Source organism: Dromiciops gliroides, chromosome 3 (genome assembly GCF_019393635.1).
Source record: "Dromiciops gliroides isolate mDroGli1 chromosome 3, mDroGli1.pri, whole genome shotgun sequence".
Classification (NCBI taxonomy): domain Eukaryota; kingdom Metazoa; phylum Chordata; class Mammalia; order Microbiotheria; family Microbiotheriidae; genus Dromiciops; species Dromiciops gliroides.
Genome location: NC_057863.1, coordinates 103,853,584 through 103,869,271, shown reverse-complemented (window position 1 = coordinate 103,869,271; position 15,688 = coordinate 103,853,584).

Genomic DNA, 15,688 nt, shown 5'->3' with positions numbered 1-15,688 from the left:
AGCTACAAGGAAAGCCACAAAGACAATGTTAATTAGACCCAAGTTCAAGAAGAATTCCTGGAAGAATTGAAGAAAAAGAGAAGAATAGTAGTGGGAAAATTGGGAAAAGAAATGAAAGTGATATAAGAATATAATGAATAGAGAATTAATAGCATAGAAAAAGAAGTATAAAAACTATTGAAGGAAATAACAATTGGTAAACTAGAACTAGCCTAATGGTAAAAGAGGCACAAACTTCACTGAAGAAAGCAATTAAATGAAAAACAGAATAAACCAAAGGTAAAAGAAAGTACAAAAATTCACTGCAGAAAAGAACTTTAAAAAGCAGAATTAGTCAAGTGAAAAAAGAGGTACAACATTTCGCTGAATAAAATAATGCCTTAAAAATTAGAATTGAGTAAGTGGAAGCTAATGACTCCATGAGACAAAAAGAAATAATGAAACAAAGTCCAAATAATGAAAAAAAAAGAAAATATGAACTATCTCATTAGAAAAACAACTGACCTGGAAATACATTGAGTAGAGAGAAATTAAGAATTATTAGACAGGGGCAGCTAGGTGGCTCAGTGGATAGAGCACCGGCCCTGGAGTCAGGAGTACCTGAGTTCAAATCCAGCCTTAGACACTTAACACTTACTAGCTGTGTGACCCTGGGCAAGTCACTTAGCCCCAATTGCCTCACTAAAAAATAAAATAAAATAAAAAATTAAAAAATTAAAAAAAAAGAATTATTAGACAACCTGAAATTATTTTTTAAAAAGCCTAGACATCATTTTGCAATAAATTCTCAAGGAAAACTGCCCTGATCCAGAGGTTGAAATTGAAATTGACATAATACACCAATTAACTCCTGAAATAAATCCTAAAATGAAAACTCCCAGAAATATGATTGTCAAAATCTAGAGCTCTCAGGTCAAGGAGAAAATATTGCAAGTAGTAAGAAAAATCATTTCAAATATCATGGAGTCACAATCAGTATCACAGAAGGTTTAGCTGCTTCTCCCTTAAAGAAGTGGAGAGTTTGCAATATGACATTTTAGAAGGCAAAGAATTAGGATTACAACTAAGAATAACCTACCCAGCAAACTTGACTATAATAGTTAAGGGGAAAATGGAATATTTAATGAAATAGAGGACTTTCAAGCATTCCTGATTAAATGACCAGAGCTGAATTTCATATTGAAACACAGGACTGAAGATAAGCATAGTAAAGGTAAACATAAAGAAAAATCATAATGGATTAAATTAAGTTAGACTTTTTATATTTTTATATCAGAAGATGATTCACCTTACTTCTAAGAACTTTATCATTATTAGGACAGTTAGACATAATGAGTGTGAGTTAATTGTGTTGGTATGATCTCAAAAATAAGGGGTGAGGTAGAATGAGAAAAATTATTTTACACAAAAGATGCCCACCGAGAAGAGCTTTTACAGTGAATGGGAAATTGTGTGGCAGGCAATGCTTGAACCTCGCCCTCATCAGAATTGGTTCAAAAAGGGAAAGCAATTTTACACACACACACACACACACACACACATACAGCATTGGTTATAGAAATCTATTATGCTTAATATGTAAACAGGAAGGGAAGAGGATAAGATATTTAGGGAGAAATGATAAAAATGTGGGTAGATTAGAGGATGCAGTGGTCTCAGAAGCAAAATTGACTTATGGGAGGGACAGGATAAAAAGAGAGAAGAATAAACAGGATAATAGACTAGATGATATTTAATAGTTAGTGATTGTAACTGTGAAAGTGAATGGGATGAATTTACCCATAAGATGGAAGCAGATAACAGAACAGATCAGAATCCAGAATCCAATGGTATGTTATTTACAAGAGACATACTTAAAACAGAAAAACACACAAGCTTAAAATTAGAGCAGGATTTATTGTGCTTTGACTAAAATGAAAAAAAAAAGGGGGTAGGATTTATGATCTCAGGCAAAGCAAAAGCAAAAATAAACCTAATTAAAAGAGATAATCCCAACATTTGGTTTTTGTTTTGTTTTGTTGTTGTTGTTGTTGTTTTGTTTTTTTTTCCAGGGCAATGAGGGTTAACCCCAGGGTCACACAGCGAGTAAGCGTCAAGCGTCTGAGAACAGATCTTAACTCAGGTCCTCCTGAATCCAGGGCCGGTGCTTTATCTACTGTGCCACCTAGCTGCCCCCAATAATCCCAACATTTTGATAGAAAAGCTATCAAATACAATGAAGTAAACTCAAAAACTAGTCTGATAAAGGCCTTATTTCTCAAATAAATAAGAACCAAGTCACATTTATAAAAAATAAGAGCCATTCCCCAACTGATCAGTTGTCTAGGAATATGAATATGGAATTTACAGAAGAAAAATTCAAAAGCTATCTGTCATCATATAAGGAATGTTCTAAATTGCTGTTGTTTAGAGAAAGGCAAATTAAAATAGCTTTGAGGTACCACCTCACAACTATCAGGAATGACAAATGCTAGAGTGGATGAGGGATAATATGCCCGTTAATAACCCATTGATTAAGTTGTGAACTGGTCTGGTGATTCTAGGGAAAGAATATGGAACTCTACTCAAAAGGTATAAAATTGTGTATACACTTTGACCCAGCAAAATCACTACTAGGTCTATATCCCAGAGAGCTCAAAAAAAGGAACAGGAGCTATATGTCCAATTACATTTATAACATTGTGTTTTGTGGTGGCAACAAATTGGAAATTGAGGGGATATTCATTAATTGGGAGAATGCCTGAATAAGTTATGGCATAGGATTTTGATGGGGTATTATTTTGCAATAAGAAATGATGATGGGAGGCAGCTAAGTGGTGCAGTAGATAAAGCACTGGCCCTGGATTCAGGAGGACCTGAGTTCATATCCATCTTCAGACACTTGACATTCACTAGCTGTGTGACACTGGCAAGTCACTTAACCCTCATTGCCCTGAATAAAAAAAAAAAAGAAATGATGATGTTGTGGTTTCAAAAAACATGACAGCCTCTATATTAACTGAAGAAAAGTAAAGTGAGAAGAATTGGGATATCAGTGATCACAGTAATAACAATGTTGTAATGATGGCCATTGTGAAAGACTTTGCTACATTGATCAATACAATGATCCAAGACAATTCCAAAGGACTGATGAGGAAAAACTGTGATCCACTTCCAGAGAAAGAACTGATGAACTATGATTTCAAATTGAAGTATTATTTTCTCGATTTAGTTCTTTTGTCATACAGCAAATGTTGATATATATATATATATATATATATATATATATATATATATATATATATATATATTTGCTTGCCCTGTTGTAGTAAGTAGGGGAGGGTTAAGAGGAAAGAGAATTTGGAACTCAAAATTATTTAAAAAAAGGAATTGGAGGCAGCTAGATTGGTATAGTGGATAAAGCACCAGCCCTGGATTCAGGAGAACCTGAGTACAAATCCAGCCTCAGACACTTGACATTTATTAGCTATGTGACCCTGGGCAAGTCACTTAACCCTCATAGCCCCACAAAAAAGACAGAAAGAAAGGAAGGAAGGAAGGAAGGAAAGAAGGAAGGAAGAAGAAAACATCAATGTGACTTTTTACAATTATATATATGATTTGTTAAATATTTTTTATTACATGTAAATAATGTTTATAATATTCATTTTTTAAAATCTTGACATCCACATTCTATTTCTCACTCCTGCTCCTCATCCCTCTTGAGAAGACAAGAAATATGATATCAATTATATATGTGAAGTCCTACAAAACATATCTCTGGATTAGATGCACTGAAAAAACAACAACAAAAGATAAAATTAAAAAAAAAAGAAAGTTTGATTAATTTATACTCAGTTCATTAGTTTCACCTGGAAGTGGATAGCATTTTTCCTCATGAGTTCTTTGGAATTGTCTTCGATCTTTGTTTTAATCTTTCTAAGTCTTTCACAGCTGATCATCCTTACAATAGTGCTATTACTGTGTGCATTGCTCTCCTGATTCTGCTCATTTTAGTTTGTTTCAATTCATATGTCTTCCCAGGTTTTTCTGAAACCATCCTGATCATCATTCTTATAACACAATAGTATTCTCTCACAATCATATACCAACTTACTCAGCCATTCCCCAGTTGGTGGATATCCCTTCAATTCAAAATTCTTTCCACCACAAAAAGAATTGCTATAAATATTTTTGTATATGTAGGTCCTGTTAACTTTTCTTTGATCTCTTTGGGATATAGATGTAGTAACAATATTGCTGGGTCAAAGGATATGCAATGTTTTATAGCCCTTTGGGTACAGTTCGAAATTCTTCTCCAGAATGGTTGGACTAGTTCACAACTACACAGTTTATTAATGTCCCATTTTTTCCACATGCCCTCCAGAATTAGTCATTTTTCCTTTTTGCCCTTTTAGATAATCTGATATGTATGAGGTGGTACCTCAGAATTTTAAAATCTTTATTTATATAAGTAGTAATTTAGAGTATTTTTCATCTATTAATTTTAATTTCTTCTTCTGAAAAATGTTCAGGTGCTTTGACCATTTATCAACTGGGAAATGTCTATTTTTAATAAATTTTATTGAGTTCCTTATACATTTTATAAATGAAGCCTTTGTCAGATAAACTTGCAATAATATTTCCCTTCAGTTTCCTGTTTTCCTTCTAATTTTGGCTACATTAATTTTGTTTGTGCAAAATCTTTTTAATTTCATGTATTTAAAATTTTCCCTTATATTTCCGATGATCCTCTTTATTTTTAGACATGCACTCTTCCCTTTTTCATGTGTCTGAGATGTACATTTTTTCCATGCTCCCATAATTTACTTATGACATCACCCTTTAAATCATTTATACATTTTGACCCTATCTTGGTATATGGTGTGAAATGTTGGTCTGTGCCTAGTCCCTTTAAACGACTTTCTAGTTTTTCCAGCATTTTTTGTCAAAGGATTAATTCTCACCTCAAAATCTCAAAAGTTTGGATCATTGGGTTTATCAAATACTAGATTACTACTGTTATTTACCACCATGTATTGTATACCTTACCTATTTTACTGATCCATTAATCTCTTAGCCAGTACCAGATATTTAAAAACTCTCAATGTGCCTTTAAATAAATATTCTGTACCTGTTATTATGAATATATGCGTAGTTGAGGATGTAAATATAGATATATTCTAATAAGATAATACATTCAACCTTGCTAAAGGATTCTCACTGGTTTAGTGTTGTCTTGATAAAATGTTCTTTGAAGCAACGTAATGAAACCTCAGAATAACCTATCTCCTATTCAGAGAGATACAAAAAACTCTATGTGACATAGTCTCAATGTCTTCCTGGAATAAATAAGTTTGGGGATATTTCTTAGTTGATAATATACTCTGTCTAATTGGTGATGGATATCATTTATGAATTGAAGTCAGAGTGCTACTATTATCACTGAAGTATCCAATCAAATAGATGGACTCTTTTGATGGTAAAAATCAGTGTGGGAGAAAACTTCCATTGTGGGCAGACATTAATACAGTGATTAAAGATCATGGTGCCTAGACATTTTTCTCTCCAAATGGAAGAATTAGCATTTAGTTTTCTTATGTTTATAGGGTACTTATATATACTCTAATTGGACTGCATCTCCAATGACTCCACTTGTAACTATTCAACAAAGCATAGCATTGCTATTATGAGTTTCCCTGAATATATTTCAATTTATGCCTACATTTTTTTTTTTGGTGAGGCAATTGGGGTTAAATGACTTGCCCAGGGTCACACATCCAGTAAGTGTAAAGTGGCTGAAGCCGGATTTGAACTCAGGTCCTCCTGACTCCAGGGCCTGTGCTTTATCCACTGCTCCATCTAGCTGCCCCTATGCCGACACATTTTACCAGTGACTTTTACATACCCATTTTTCATACATCCAAAGCCATTTAAAAGAGGTAGAGCAAATATGAAGACTCACATGTTCCACATGAGGAAAATGAAGCAAGGACCATGGTTAGTATAGGAGAATAAGGATTTGGACCAAGGTTTTATGACTGGAAGAAGTGAAGTGCTTTTCCCACTACATCATGCTGACTCATGCAGGTCTGAGGTGAACTGTATTAACTGAATCTCCAGGTCATGCCTTAAGTACCTCCATTGAATAAGCATGTCCTGATTTGTTAATTATTCAATTTAATGTTTTAAGCATTAGGTAGCAACAAGATTTTCATATTCCACTCTTGATGTCTGGATTGAAGGCAGTAAAAGCTGTTTTGGAAAAAGATTCACACATAATTAGACATTTACTTTGATATCTTAAGCCTGCACTATTTGTCTGTGATGGATTTTCATAGAAAAATGCAAGCAAGCTTTAAAACAATATTTGCTAACAATAGGTGCGTATGAACTCAGCTGGTGTAAACAAATAAAACAAACAAAAATTGTTTTGATGTTCTTTAGCTTCAGTAGCCAATTGAAATCTGACTTCTTAGAAGTGACTTCTTTATTAACCCAAATCCAGAAAATAAGCTTTTCACACATACACAGTTTACTAGTGTAATAGGTAGAGTGTTGAATGTGGAGTAGTGAAGCCCTGAGTTTAAACCCAAGTCTTGGACACCTTTTTAGCTGTGTGACCCTAAGTGAGTTATTTAACCTTTACCTGCCTCTGTTTCTTTATTTCTAAAATGGGGATAACAGAACCTACATCCTAAGAATGTTGTGAGGATAAAATAATATTTGTAAAATGCTTTGAAATATTTAAAGTACTCTATGTTAGCTCTTATATATTTGTCCCTCCCTTTATTGCATATACCTAATGCAGACTACTAATTTCTTGGGGGTTTTGTTGCTGTCTTATTTTGTGTGTGTTGAAGTGGGGTTATCCTTAAGATTTACTTTTTGAGTCTTCTTTGTATATCATTCATCGACCTATTAGCATTCAGTTGTATTCCACAAAACTTAAGTATATGTCAAGCAATAACATTGTAGTTTATATTTCTTATAATTAAATTATCTATATTGAGACACATGTGTACACATAAACATAACCACCTGAAAAAACAATTTACAAAGCACAGTCTTCACAACTCTTTGAAGTGGATAATATCAATGGTAATATACTTATTTAACCAATTTGGAAATCAAGATTAGGGGAGTCTTATGTTAGGTGACTTATTATTCTCAGAAGTGGGACCACACTTATGATTACAGGACTGTGTTCTCTCCACTATCAGTCAGGTCACACTGTGAATAGAATGTTGGACCTGGACTTAAGAAAGTCTGAGTTAAAAAATGACTATATGCACTTTGCTATATGGCTTGGGCAAGTTTCTTAACCTATCTTAGTTTTTGTTTTTTGTTTTGTTAATTCAGAAAAATAGGGACAAGGAATAACACTTCCCCAGGGTTTTTGGGAAGATACAATGAGTTGCCATTTGTAGAATACTAATATAAATATATAGAACACTATCTAAATGCTAGCTGATTTTATTACCACATACTGTCAATTTTCAAAAAATCATTTATTAAGCCATAGAATGGGTAGTATGGAACAATGAAATGAGCAAACAATTGTTGAGCCCAAAATGGTCCATGGACCATAGCTTGGAGAGTATGGAAGGGATTGGCACCTTTATGGAGAGAGGGATAACTTGGGTGAGTGATTGCATTGTCACATCTTTGCTTACCCCAGTGCCATACTGAGAACTGGAGACTTCTTTCCTCAGGAAATGTTGCCAGGCCTCAAATTGTTGTGCCAGATCGTTAGTTCCTGGAATCTGAGTCCTATTATTCCTGGCAAACCTTGCTTCTTGCATTTTGATGATTCCTGTATTCTTGAGTTTCTGGATGGACCCGTGCTTATCATGATGTCTGGCACAAGGCAGGGGCTTAATAAATGCTTATTAACCAACTGATAGACTGGTGCACTGGATTGAGCCTTGTACCTTAAAGGCTCTTCATGTCTTACAGTATTTTTCATCTTGTGTAGAGACAGCTTTTAACACCAGAATGTTACTTTAACACCCCCTTCACTCTGTCTTTGATAATAAGCTGAAATTTCATAGAAAGATGTTTAACAGAAGGAAGCTATTATTGCCTTTTTTTCAGATGAAAACATATAAGCAGTAAGAATTACTGAATGGCTGTACAGTGTTACTCAAAATCATCAGTCTGTTGCAAGAACTAAGAGATAAGGATTTAAGTTGCCTGGGCCACATTTCTGTGTACTATCCAGACCGATACAACCTCTCTCTAGTAACAGAGTCGTTGAAATCAGACAGCTGTTAAATATTGTATGTGACAAATTCTCATATAAGTACTCACTAGCTTACTAGAAATATTTTTAATACTAATATATTTCATGATGTATGTGAGATACAGTGAAATGTATATATTTTATGATATAATGTTTCAATTAATTTTTTATCATTTTCACTGGAGATAATGAATAGATAGAATGTATTGCCTGTAATGCACTGAAGACATATTCTATTGTGAGACTGAAAAAAGAAAACTGCAGCTTTTTAACTCCTTTTTTGCCTAGTTTCTTGCAGAAGTAGGGCTTATTCTTTAAAATGACCTGACTTTGACAATGTTTAGGCCAGTTTAATAGGTAGGCAAATTGAATGAAAATGCTGTAAAATTCTATAGGTTCAGTGACAAGACATCCATAAGGAGGGAATAGGCTTGTACTGTTTGATATCTCACATTTCTAATTTGCCTTAGGTGTCACAATATGAAATCCAGTCTATGATAGCCACAGGAGCTCAGAACTCGTAGGTATTTCTCAGGGTTCAAATAGAGTCTTACCTACTCTTGTGAAGGAATATTGGAACCTGTCATGTCTGACAGTATTCTCTAGACTGATTGCTCAAATACAGACTACTTTCATGGAGTCTGATGCATGTGTAATAGGGATCCTTCGTCTGGTCCTGCCTAAAAGTGATTATCTTGTCTCAGCTTCAAGACCTGGATGTCTCCTAGAAGGCAAGGAAGAAAATATACCAACTCTCCCATAATGTCTAGTCCACTTTGTGATATCTCTAATTGCTAGGAAGCTTTTCCTGACATTAAACCTAAATTTGACTCTTTTGCTCCTTCCACTCATTGCTTCTGGTTCTGCCTTCTGAGACCAAATCAAATATTTAATTTCCCTTCAAATACCTGAAGAAAGCTAACCCTGTACCTTCAAATCTTCTCTTTTTGATACTCAGTTCCTCCATTTGATCCTAATACATCATGTATTCAAAGTCCTTTATTATCTTGGTTGACCTCTTCTGTATACTTTCCAGCTTATCAATATTCTTGAACTATAGTTTTGAGAACTGAACACAGTACTTCAGATGAGGTGTGATAGATCATCTAATCTTGAAGTAAATCCAATAAAATTATTAGAAATGGCAGCAGAGTTATGGAGAGCTTCCCTCCAGATGACTCTTAGGTCAAAGATATTTTGCTGAACTTGGGCAAGGAAAGTGATTGTGCATTGGCCAGGGCTTGTGGGGTTTAGAGGGCAGGCTTCATTCCTCCCTGGGGTCATAGGATGACAGATGCAAAACTCTAATTGATCTAATGTCTTTCTCTTCTGATAAATAAGGACAGAGAAGGACAAACTTTGTATTCATTTGCATAACATTTTTTCTAAGGAACCCCAAATAATTTCCAAATTGTATTCTAAAAGCCGTTAAAAAGGTATAAAATAATTAAGTGGGTTGATCAAAGTAATGATTTTTTTACTCTTAGGGTACAGTCACATTCACTAGTTCATCCATACAAATTGGGAAAACATTTTGTTTGTTTTTTTGTTATTTATTTTATTCAGTCCACAAATACACATATGTGTGTATATACACAATTATTCACACGTGTATATGTACATGTTTATGTATATGTATATACATACACACATATATGTTTATGTATGTATGTTCAGAGATTCTATACATAAAAGTAGAGAAGACATCTCACAGAACTTTTTTTTTTAAACTAGAAACTACCTTAGTCTTTAGTCTGATTCTGTCATTTTGCAGATGAAGAAACAGGCTCATGTTGTGAAAGGGCCCTACCCAAGATAGCACACTATTAAGTGGCAGGTCCCATACTTGGGCATAGCTAGGAGTTTACCCTCCAAGTTCAAGGCTCTTTCCACTGTACCACACTTAAGACAGAATACTGACTCATTAGCAACAAAATAAAGAGGTTTCACGAGAAAATGCCCCTAAAGAATGACCAGAAGCTGGAACACAATGGTCGATTAATTGTTGATTTTGTACTAGAGAAAGAAGTAAAAAGGGATAGGAACTAGGGCAACCAGTTAATCCAAGGAAACCTTTTGCAAATTATGGGAAGACCTAGTTATACTTTTTAAAAAATTAACAGCATCGAGGCTAAGTTTGATTTCTCTTTATAATGATACTTATTTGCACTTGAAAGGTTTCTGTTTTCTGGTGATTAAAATTTGTGGTAATGCTTGTTTTTTTTTTCTTTATAAAAGGGAAAAAAAAGGAGTTCCTTGTAGAATTGAAAAACTTTCATCTACTTCAACAAGATGCACTAACCTGTTTCCATGTGCCTGATTTTATTTTGAAAAGAAAAAGACAAGAAAGATTTCCATCAGTAGTTGGATGGCAGAGTAGATAGGCTTGACCCTTGAATCAAGAAGTCATGGGCAAGTCATTTATCCTTTGTGAGTTTCGTTTCCTCATCTGCAAGGTAAGGGGAATAATAGCACCTCCTTCCCATGTTTGTGAAGATAAGTGGGATAATATTATTTTTAAACCTTAAAGTACAACATATATGCAATTATTATTAATCCAGATGCAACAATATCTTAGGTATAATACTTAGGCATGATCAAATTATATTAGTATATGGAATTCCCTTAACACTTTGAGGAAAAAAATAGTAATTCCATTGTAGAAATGTAATGAATAATGAGTTAATAATCACCTTGATTTTCTTCAGCTACATCATTTTCCAGGAAAGGCTGAAATAATATGAGAATCAAAATCAACCAATCAGGAAGTAGAATGAGTATTGTTTGAGTTTGACAGGATAAATTTGGAACACCTCCTCTGTGCCAGAAATCACAGGACCAGCTCAAACCAAACCCTACCAGCCCCAAATGGACAGAACTTGCACAAACATCTTGGTTCTGGGTACTCCAAATTCTTCCTATTTTCCTGCCTCCTTTTGTTGTAAAACTATATAAACCACTCTCTAAACCCCAAATCATTGGAGCAGACAGACCAGGTTATTGTTCCTTTCAGTCATGGTTCTGTATTAGCCCAATAAATGCTTCTGGGTTTTGCACTTGTACTGTCCCTCTCTTCCCTCTGTTGAAGCAGATGCTCTACCCTAGTTAATTAAAATGCAAATTAATCACCATCAACTAAGAAAAAAAAACCAAACTTCATACTTTTAATGATATGATATAATAAACATTTATTTAACAACTACTATGTGTCAAGTACTGTCATATATCACCAGGTATAAACACTGGGGATATAAAAAAGAAAAACAGTTATTGTGGTCCCTGCCCTCAGGGAACTTATGATCTAATAAAGACAATTCACAAAAGGAAGCTGAAAAACTGGAAGGACTAATGCTAGAGTGTACATAATTGGAGCATGATGATGATGGTGGTAGTGGTGGTGGAATATGAATCAAAGCAGAGCAACTGGCAACAAGTGAAGGGATGTCTGAAATTTTGAAACTTTTATAGGTTTACAGGTTTTATTTTATTTTATTATTTATTTATTTAGTTAGCTAGTTATTTAGTTGTTGTTCTTGTTGTTTTTGGAGGGCAATCAGGATTAAGTGACTCCCCGGGGTTACAGAGCTAGTGTCAAGTGTCTGAGGCCAGATTTGAACACAGGTCTTCCTGAATCTAGGGCTAGTGCTTTATCCACTGTGACACCTAGCTGCCCCCACAGTTTATAGTTTTTAAAGGGAAGGTATGAGAAAAGATTTTTTTGTACGACTCTCTAGACCTTCAATTACAAGAATAGAAGCAACTGAGGATGCTGAAGATTTTGAGGACCAAAGCTGAAGTAATCTCCATGATAATTAGTTTCTTGGTATGATGAGCTTACTGAGTGAAAAAGGGCAAAATGATGATCATGGTGATGAACTAGAAACCAAGAAGAGCCAGAATATGAAAGATGACAACTTTCTAAGATGCATACCAACAACTGTGCCAAATAGAATGGCAGCTTGATCCTTTTCCATGGATCTACCACCTGAGTTTTAGTGCAATTCCAATCGTATCAAAATCCCAAATATTTTGTTTAAGTGGCTTCAGTAGATGAAGAGATCAGTTGAAAATATCATTATTACATGCTCTTCTTCTTTGGTGAAAACAAAGGGTTATAAATTTTGTGTTCTACTTATGATAACTTTCTTCAAAAAATTACTTCATATCAACTTATTCTGATATATGTAAATCAATCAATGATTCAACTAGAATTTATTAAGTACCTACCATATGCCAGGCAGTGTACTAAAAGTTGGAGATAAATAAAAGGCAAAAACCAACCCAAAAAACCACCCCAGTCCCTCCTCTCAAGAAGTTCACGGTATGGGACAGCTAGGTGGCACAGTGGATAGAGCACCGGCCCTGGATTCAGGAGGACCTGAATTCAAATCCGGCCTCAGGCACTTGACACTTACTAGCCATGTCACCCTGGGCAAGTCACTTAACCCCAATTGCCTCACCAAAGGAAAAAAAAAAGTAAAAAAAAAAGAAGTTCACAATCTAATTAGGGAGACAATATCTAAACAAGTAAATGAAAAGAAGATGTGTGTGTGTGTGTGTGTGTGTGTGTGTGTGTGTGTGTGTGTGTGTGTGTGTGTGTGTGTGTGTAATTTGAAAGTCATCTTAGAGGGAAGCCTCTATATTTAGGGAATGTTTCTTAAAGAACGTGTAAAGCTGGGAGAGAAGATAAAATTCTAGGAAAGGGAGATAGTCTGTGAAAATCATTAGAGGTAGGAGATACAGTGTAATCTCTAGTAATATGGTATATTTTTCCCATGGATTTTCAACCTGGTGATTTTATTTTAGTTTTCATTTTCATAATTTTCATGAATACCTCTCTGACATTTAAGTATGTATAATATACACATGACTAATATCCATAGGCTTATCTAATTTGACAAGTAATCTACTAACTTACAAGGAGACATTTGATGACTCAGGATATAGCAACCTTAAAGTCTGAATTTGTCATTGAGTTATAAATACTAAGTCCTAACATTTTTTTCTTATTTACTGTTTTTTAAGATTTGACAGTAATATTTTTTAGATTTGAGGATAATAATAATATTGACATATCCTTATTAAATATTACCTTTTTAAGATGTTCTCATCAACAGTATGAAGGATTAAATCTTAGTTCTGGAAATGTTAAACTAAATAAATGCATTTCTATCCCTAATAGGGAAACAACATTGAAAGAATTTGATAATATCTGCATATGGTGCTAGCCAAATATTTATGGAGTAAGAATCAGAACCAAGTAATATTTTGAATATGCTAATGAAGTCACAATTATGTACTGTGAACTTCAGAAATATCTAATTTTATTTTTATAGCAATAGTCCTATGAGATAGATCACCAGGGATTCTTAAAATTTTAGGGGGCATGAACTCATTTGCCATACTTGAAGTCCCATTTTTTTTTTCGCTGAAAAATTATACTCAGTTTTGCTGGGTAGCTTATTCTTGTTTGTAATTCCAATTCATTTTCCCTCCAGAATATCATATTCCATGTCCTCCAATGCTTTAATGTAGAAACTTCTAGATTTTGTGTTATCCTAACTGTGGTTCTAACATACTTGAATTATTCCTTTCTGGCTGACTGGAATAGTTTTTTCTTGACCCGGGAGCTCTAGAATTTGGCTATAATATTATTCCCAGAGGTTTTCATTTGGGGATCTCTTTCAGGAGGTCATCAGTAGATTCTTTCAATTTCTATTTCACATTCTGCTTCTAGAATATCAGGGCAATTTTCCCTGACAATCTCTTGGAAAATTATGTCTAAGGCCTATTTTTGATCATGGCTTTCAGGTAGTCCAATAATTTTCAAATTATCTCTCCTGCATTTATTTTCCAGGTCAGCTGTTTTTCCAAAGAGATATTTCACATTCCCCTCTTTTTTCATTAATTTGGATTTGCTTTGTTGTGTCTGGATTTCTCATAAAGTCATTAGCTTCCATTTGTTCTATCTTAATTCTTAAGCAATTATTTTCTTCAAAGAGCTTTTGTACCTCCTTTTCCATTTAGCCAATTTGACTTTTCAAGCTGTTGACTTTTTTTCATGATTTTCTTGCCTTACTCTCATTTTTCTTTCCATTTTTTTCCTCTACCTCTCTTACTTTATCTCCAAAGTCCCTTTTGAGAGCCTCTATGGCCTGAGACCAATTTATATTTTTGTTGGAAGCTTTGGATGTAAGAACCCTGACCTTGGTATCCTCTTCTGAGGGTGCACCTTGATCTTCCTTATCACCAAAGAAACTTTCTCTGGTCCACATCTTTTTCTGTGTTCTAATTTTGCCAGCCTATACCTTGACTTTTAACTCCATCTTTAAGTGGGGCACTGCTTCCAAGGTGCACTGTCCCAAGCTTCAATTGGTCCAAGGTGGTATGATTTCAGGAAAGGTAGGTTCTCCACTTGCCTGGCCTGTGCTCTGGGCTGTAAATAACCCCAGGAATATTTGCTCTTTAACCTGGAAACAAAATTCTATTTCACTGTGGTTGTCAGCTCTGGCAAGACTGTGCCCCTCCCCCACCTAGGCCCCCTACTCAAGACTGTTTCCTGGATCCCAGCACAGGTAAAACAACTGAGTTCTGCCTCAGCCCTAGCAGAGACCCTTGTAATCTTCCCTAGCCAACCCCTCAGCCCTGTCACCAGACTGTGAGCTTAGTTCCAGAAGAAGATGCTGTTGCAGCCCATTCAGAGGCTCCAGGGGTCTCTTTCTCTGGTGTGGACAGCCTGGGACTGGATCTGCACATGTGGCCACAGGGCTGTGCTTCACTCTCACCCTGGTACAACAGACCTTTCTTGCCGACCTTCTAAGTCATCTTTGACTGGAAAATTTATCTCACCTTGTTCTTTGGTGGGTTCTACTGTTCCAGGAATTGTTCTATAGCATTATTTGGAGGTGTTTGGTGTGATCATGTGGGGAGCTCCAAGAGTTTACTTCTCCTTTGGCATTCTTATGAAGTCTATGGATGCCTCAGAATGGTATTATTAAATGCATGAAATGAAATACATAGGATTATGAAGGAAACTGATATATTAAAATGCAGTTAAATCGTAAAAAATAAAAAGTTCATAGAACCCAAGTTAAGAGCATTTGATGTAAGCATTAATATACTCATCTTATTGACAAGGAAACACGTTCATGGAAGCTAAATTACTTGGAAAATACATGTTGTGATATGTTTTATCAAAGATCTTATCAATCGATATTTATGGATTATCTATTTTACTAACTTACTCTTCATTAAACCAAGCTAATCCAAGGCCCCAGTAAAAATGAATGAATTCAGGAGGACTTTAGTTCTAATCTGGCCTCATACACTTGATACAATAGCTGTGTGACACTGGATAAGTCGCTTAACCATTATTGTCCCTCAAAAAAAAAATGAATGAATGAATATAAACACAGATGTCTTGATATTTCATTGTTGTTGTCCAATAACTCCAGTCATGTCCAA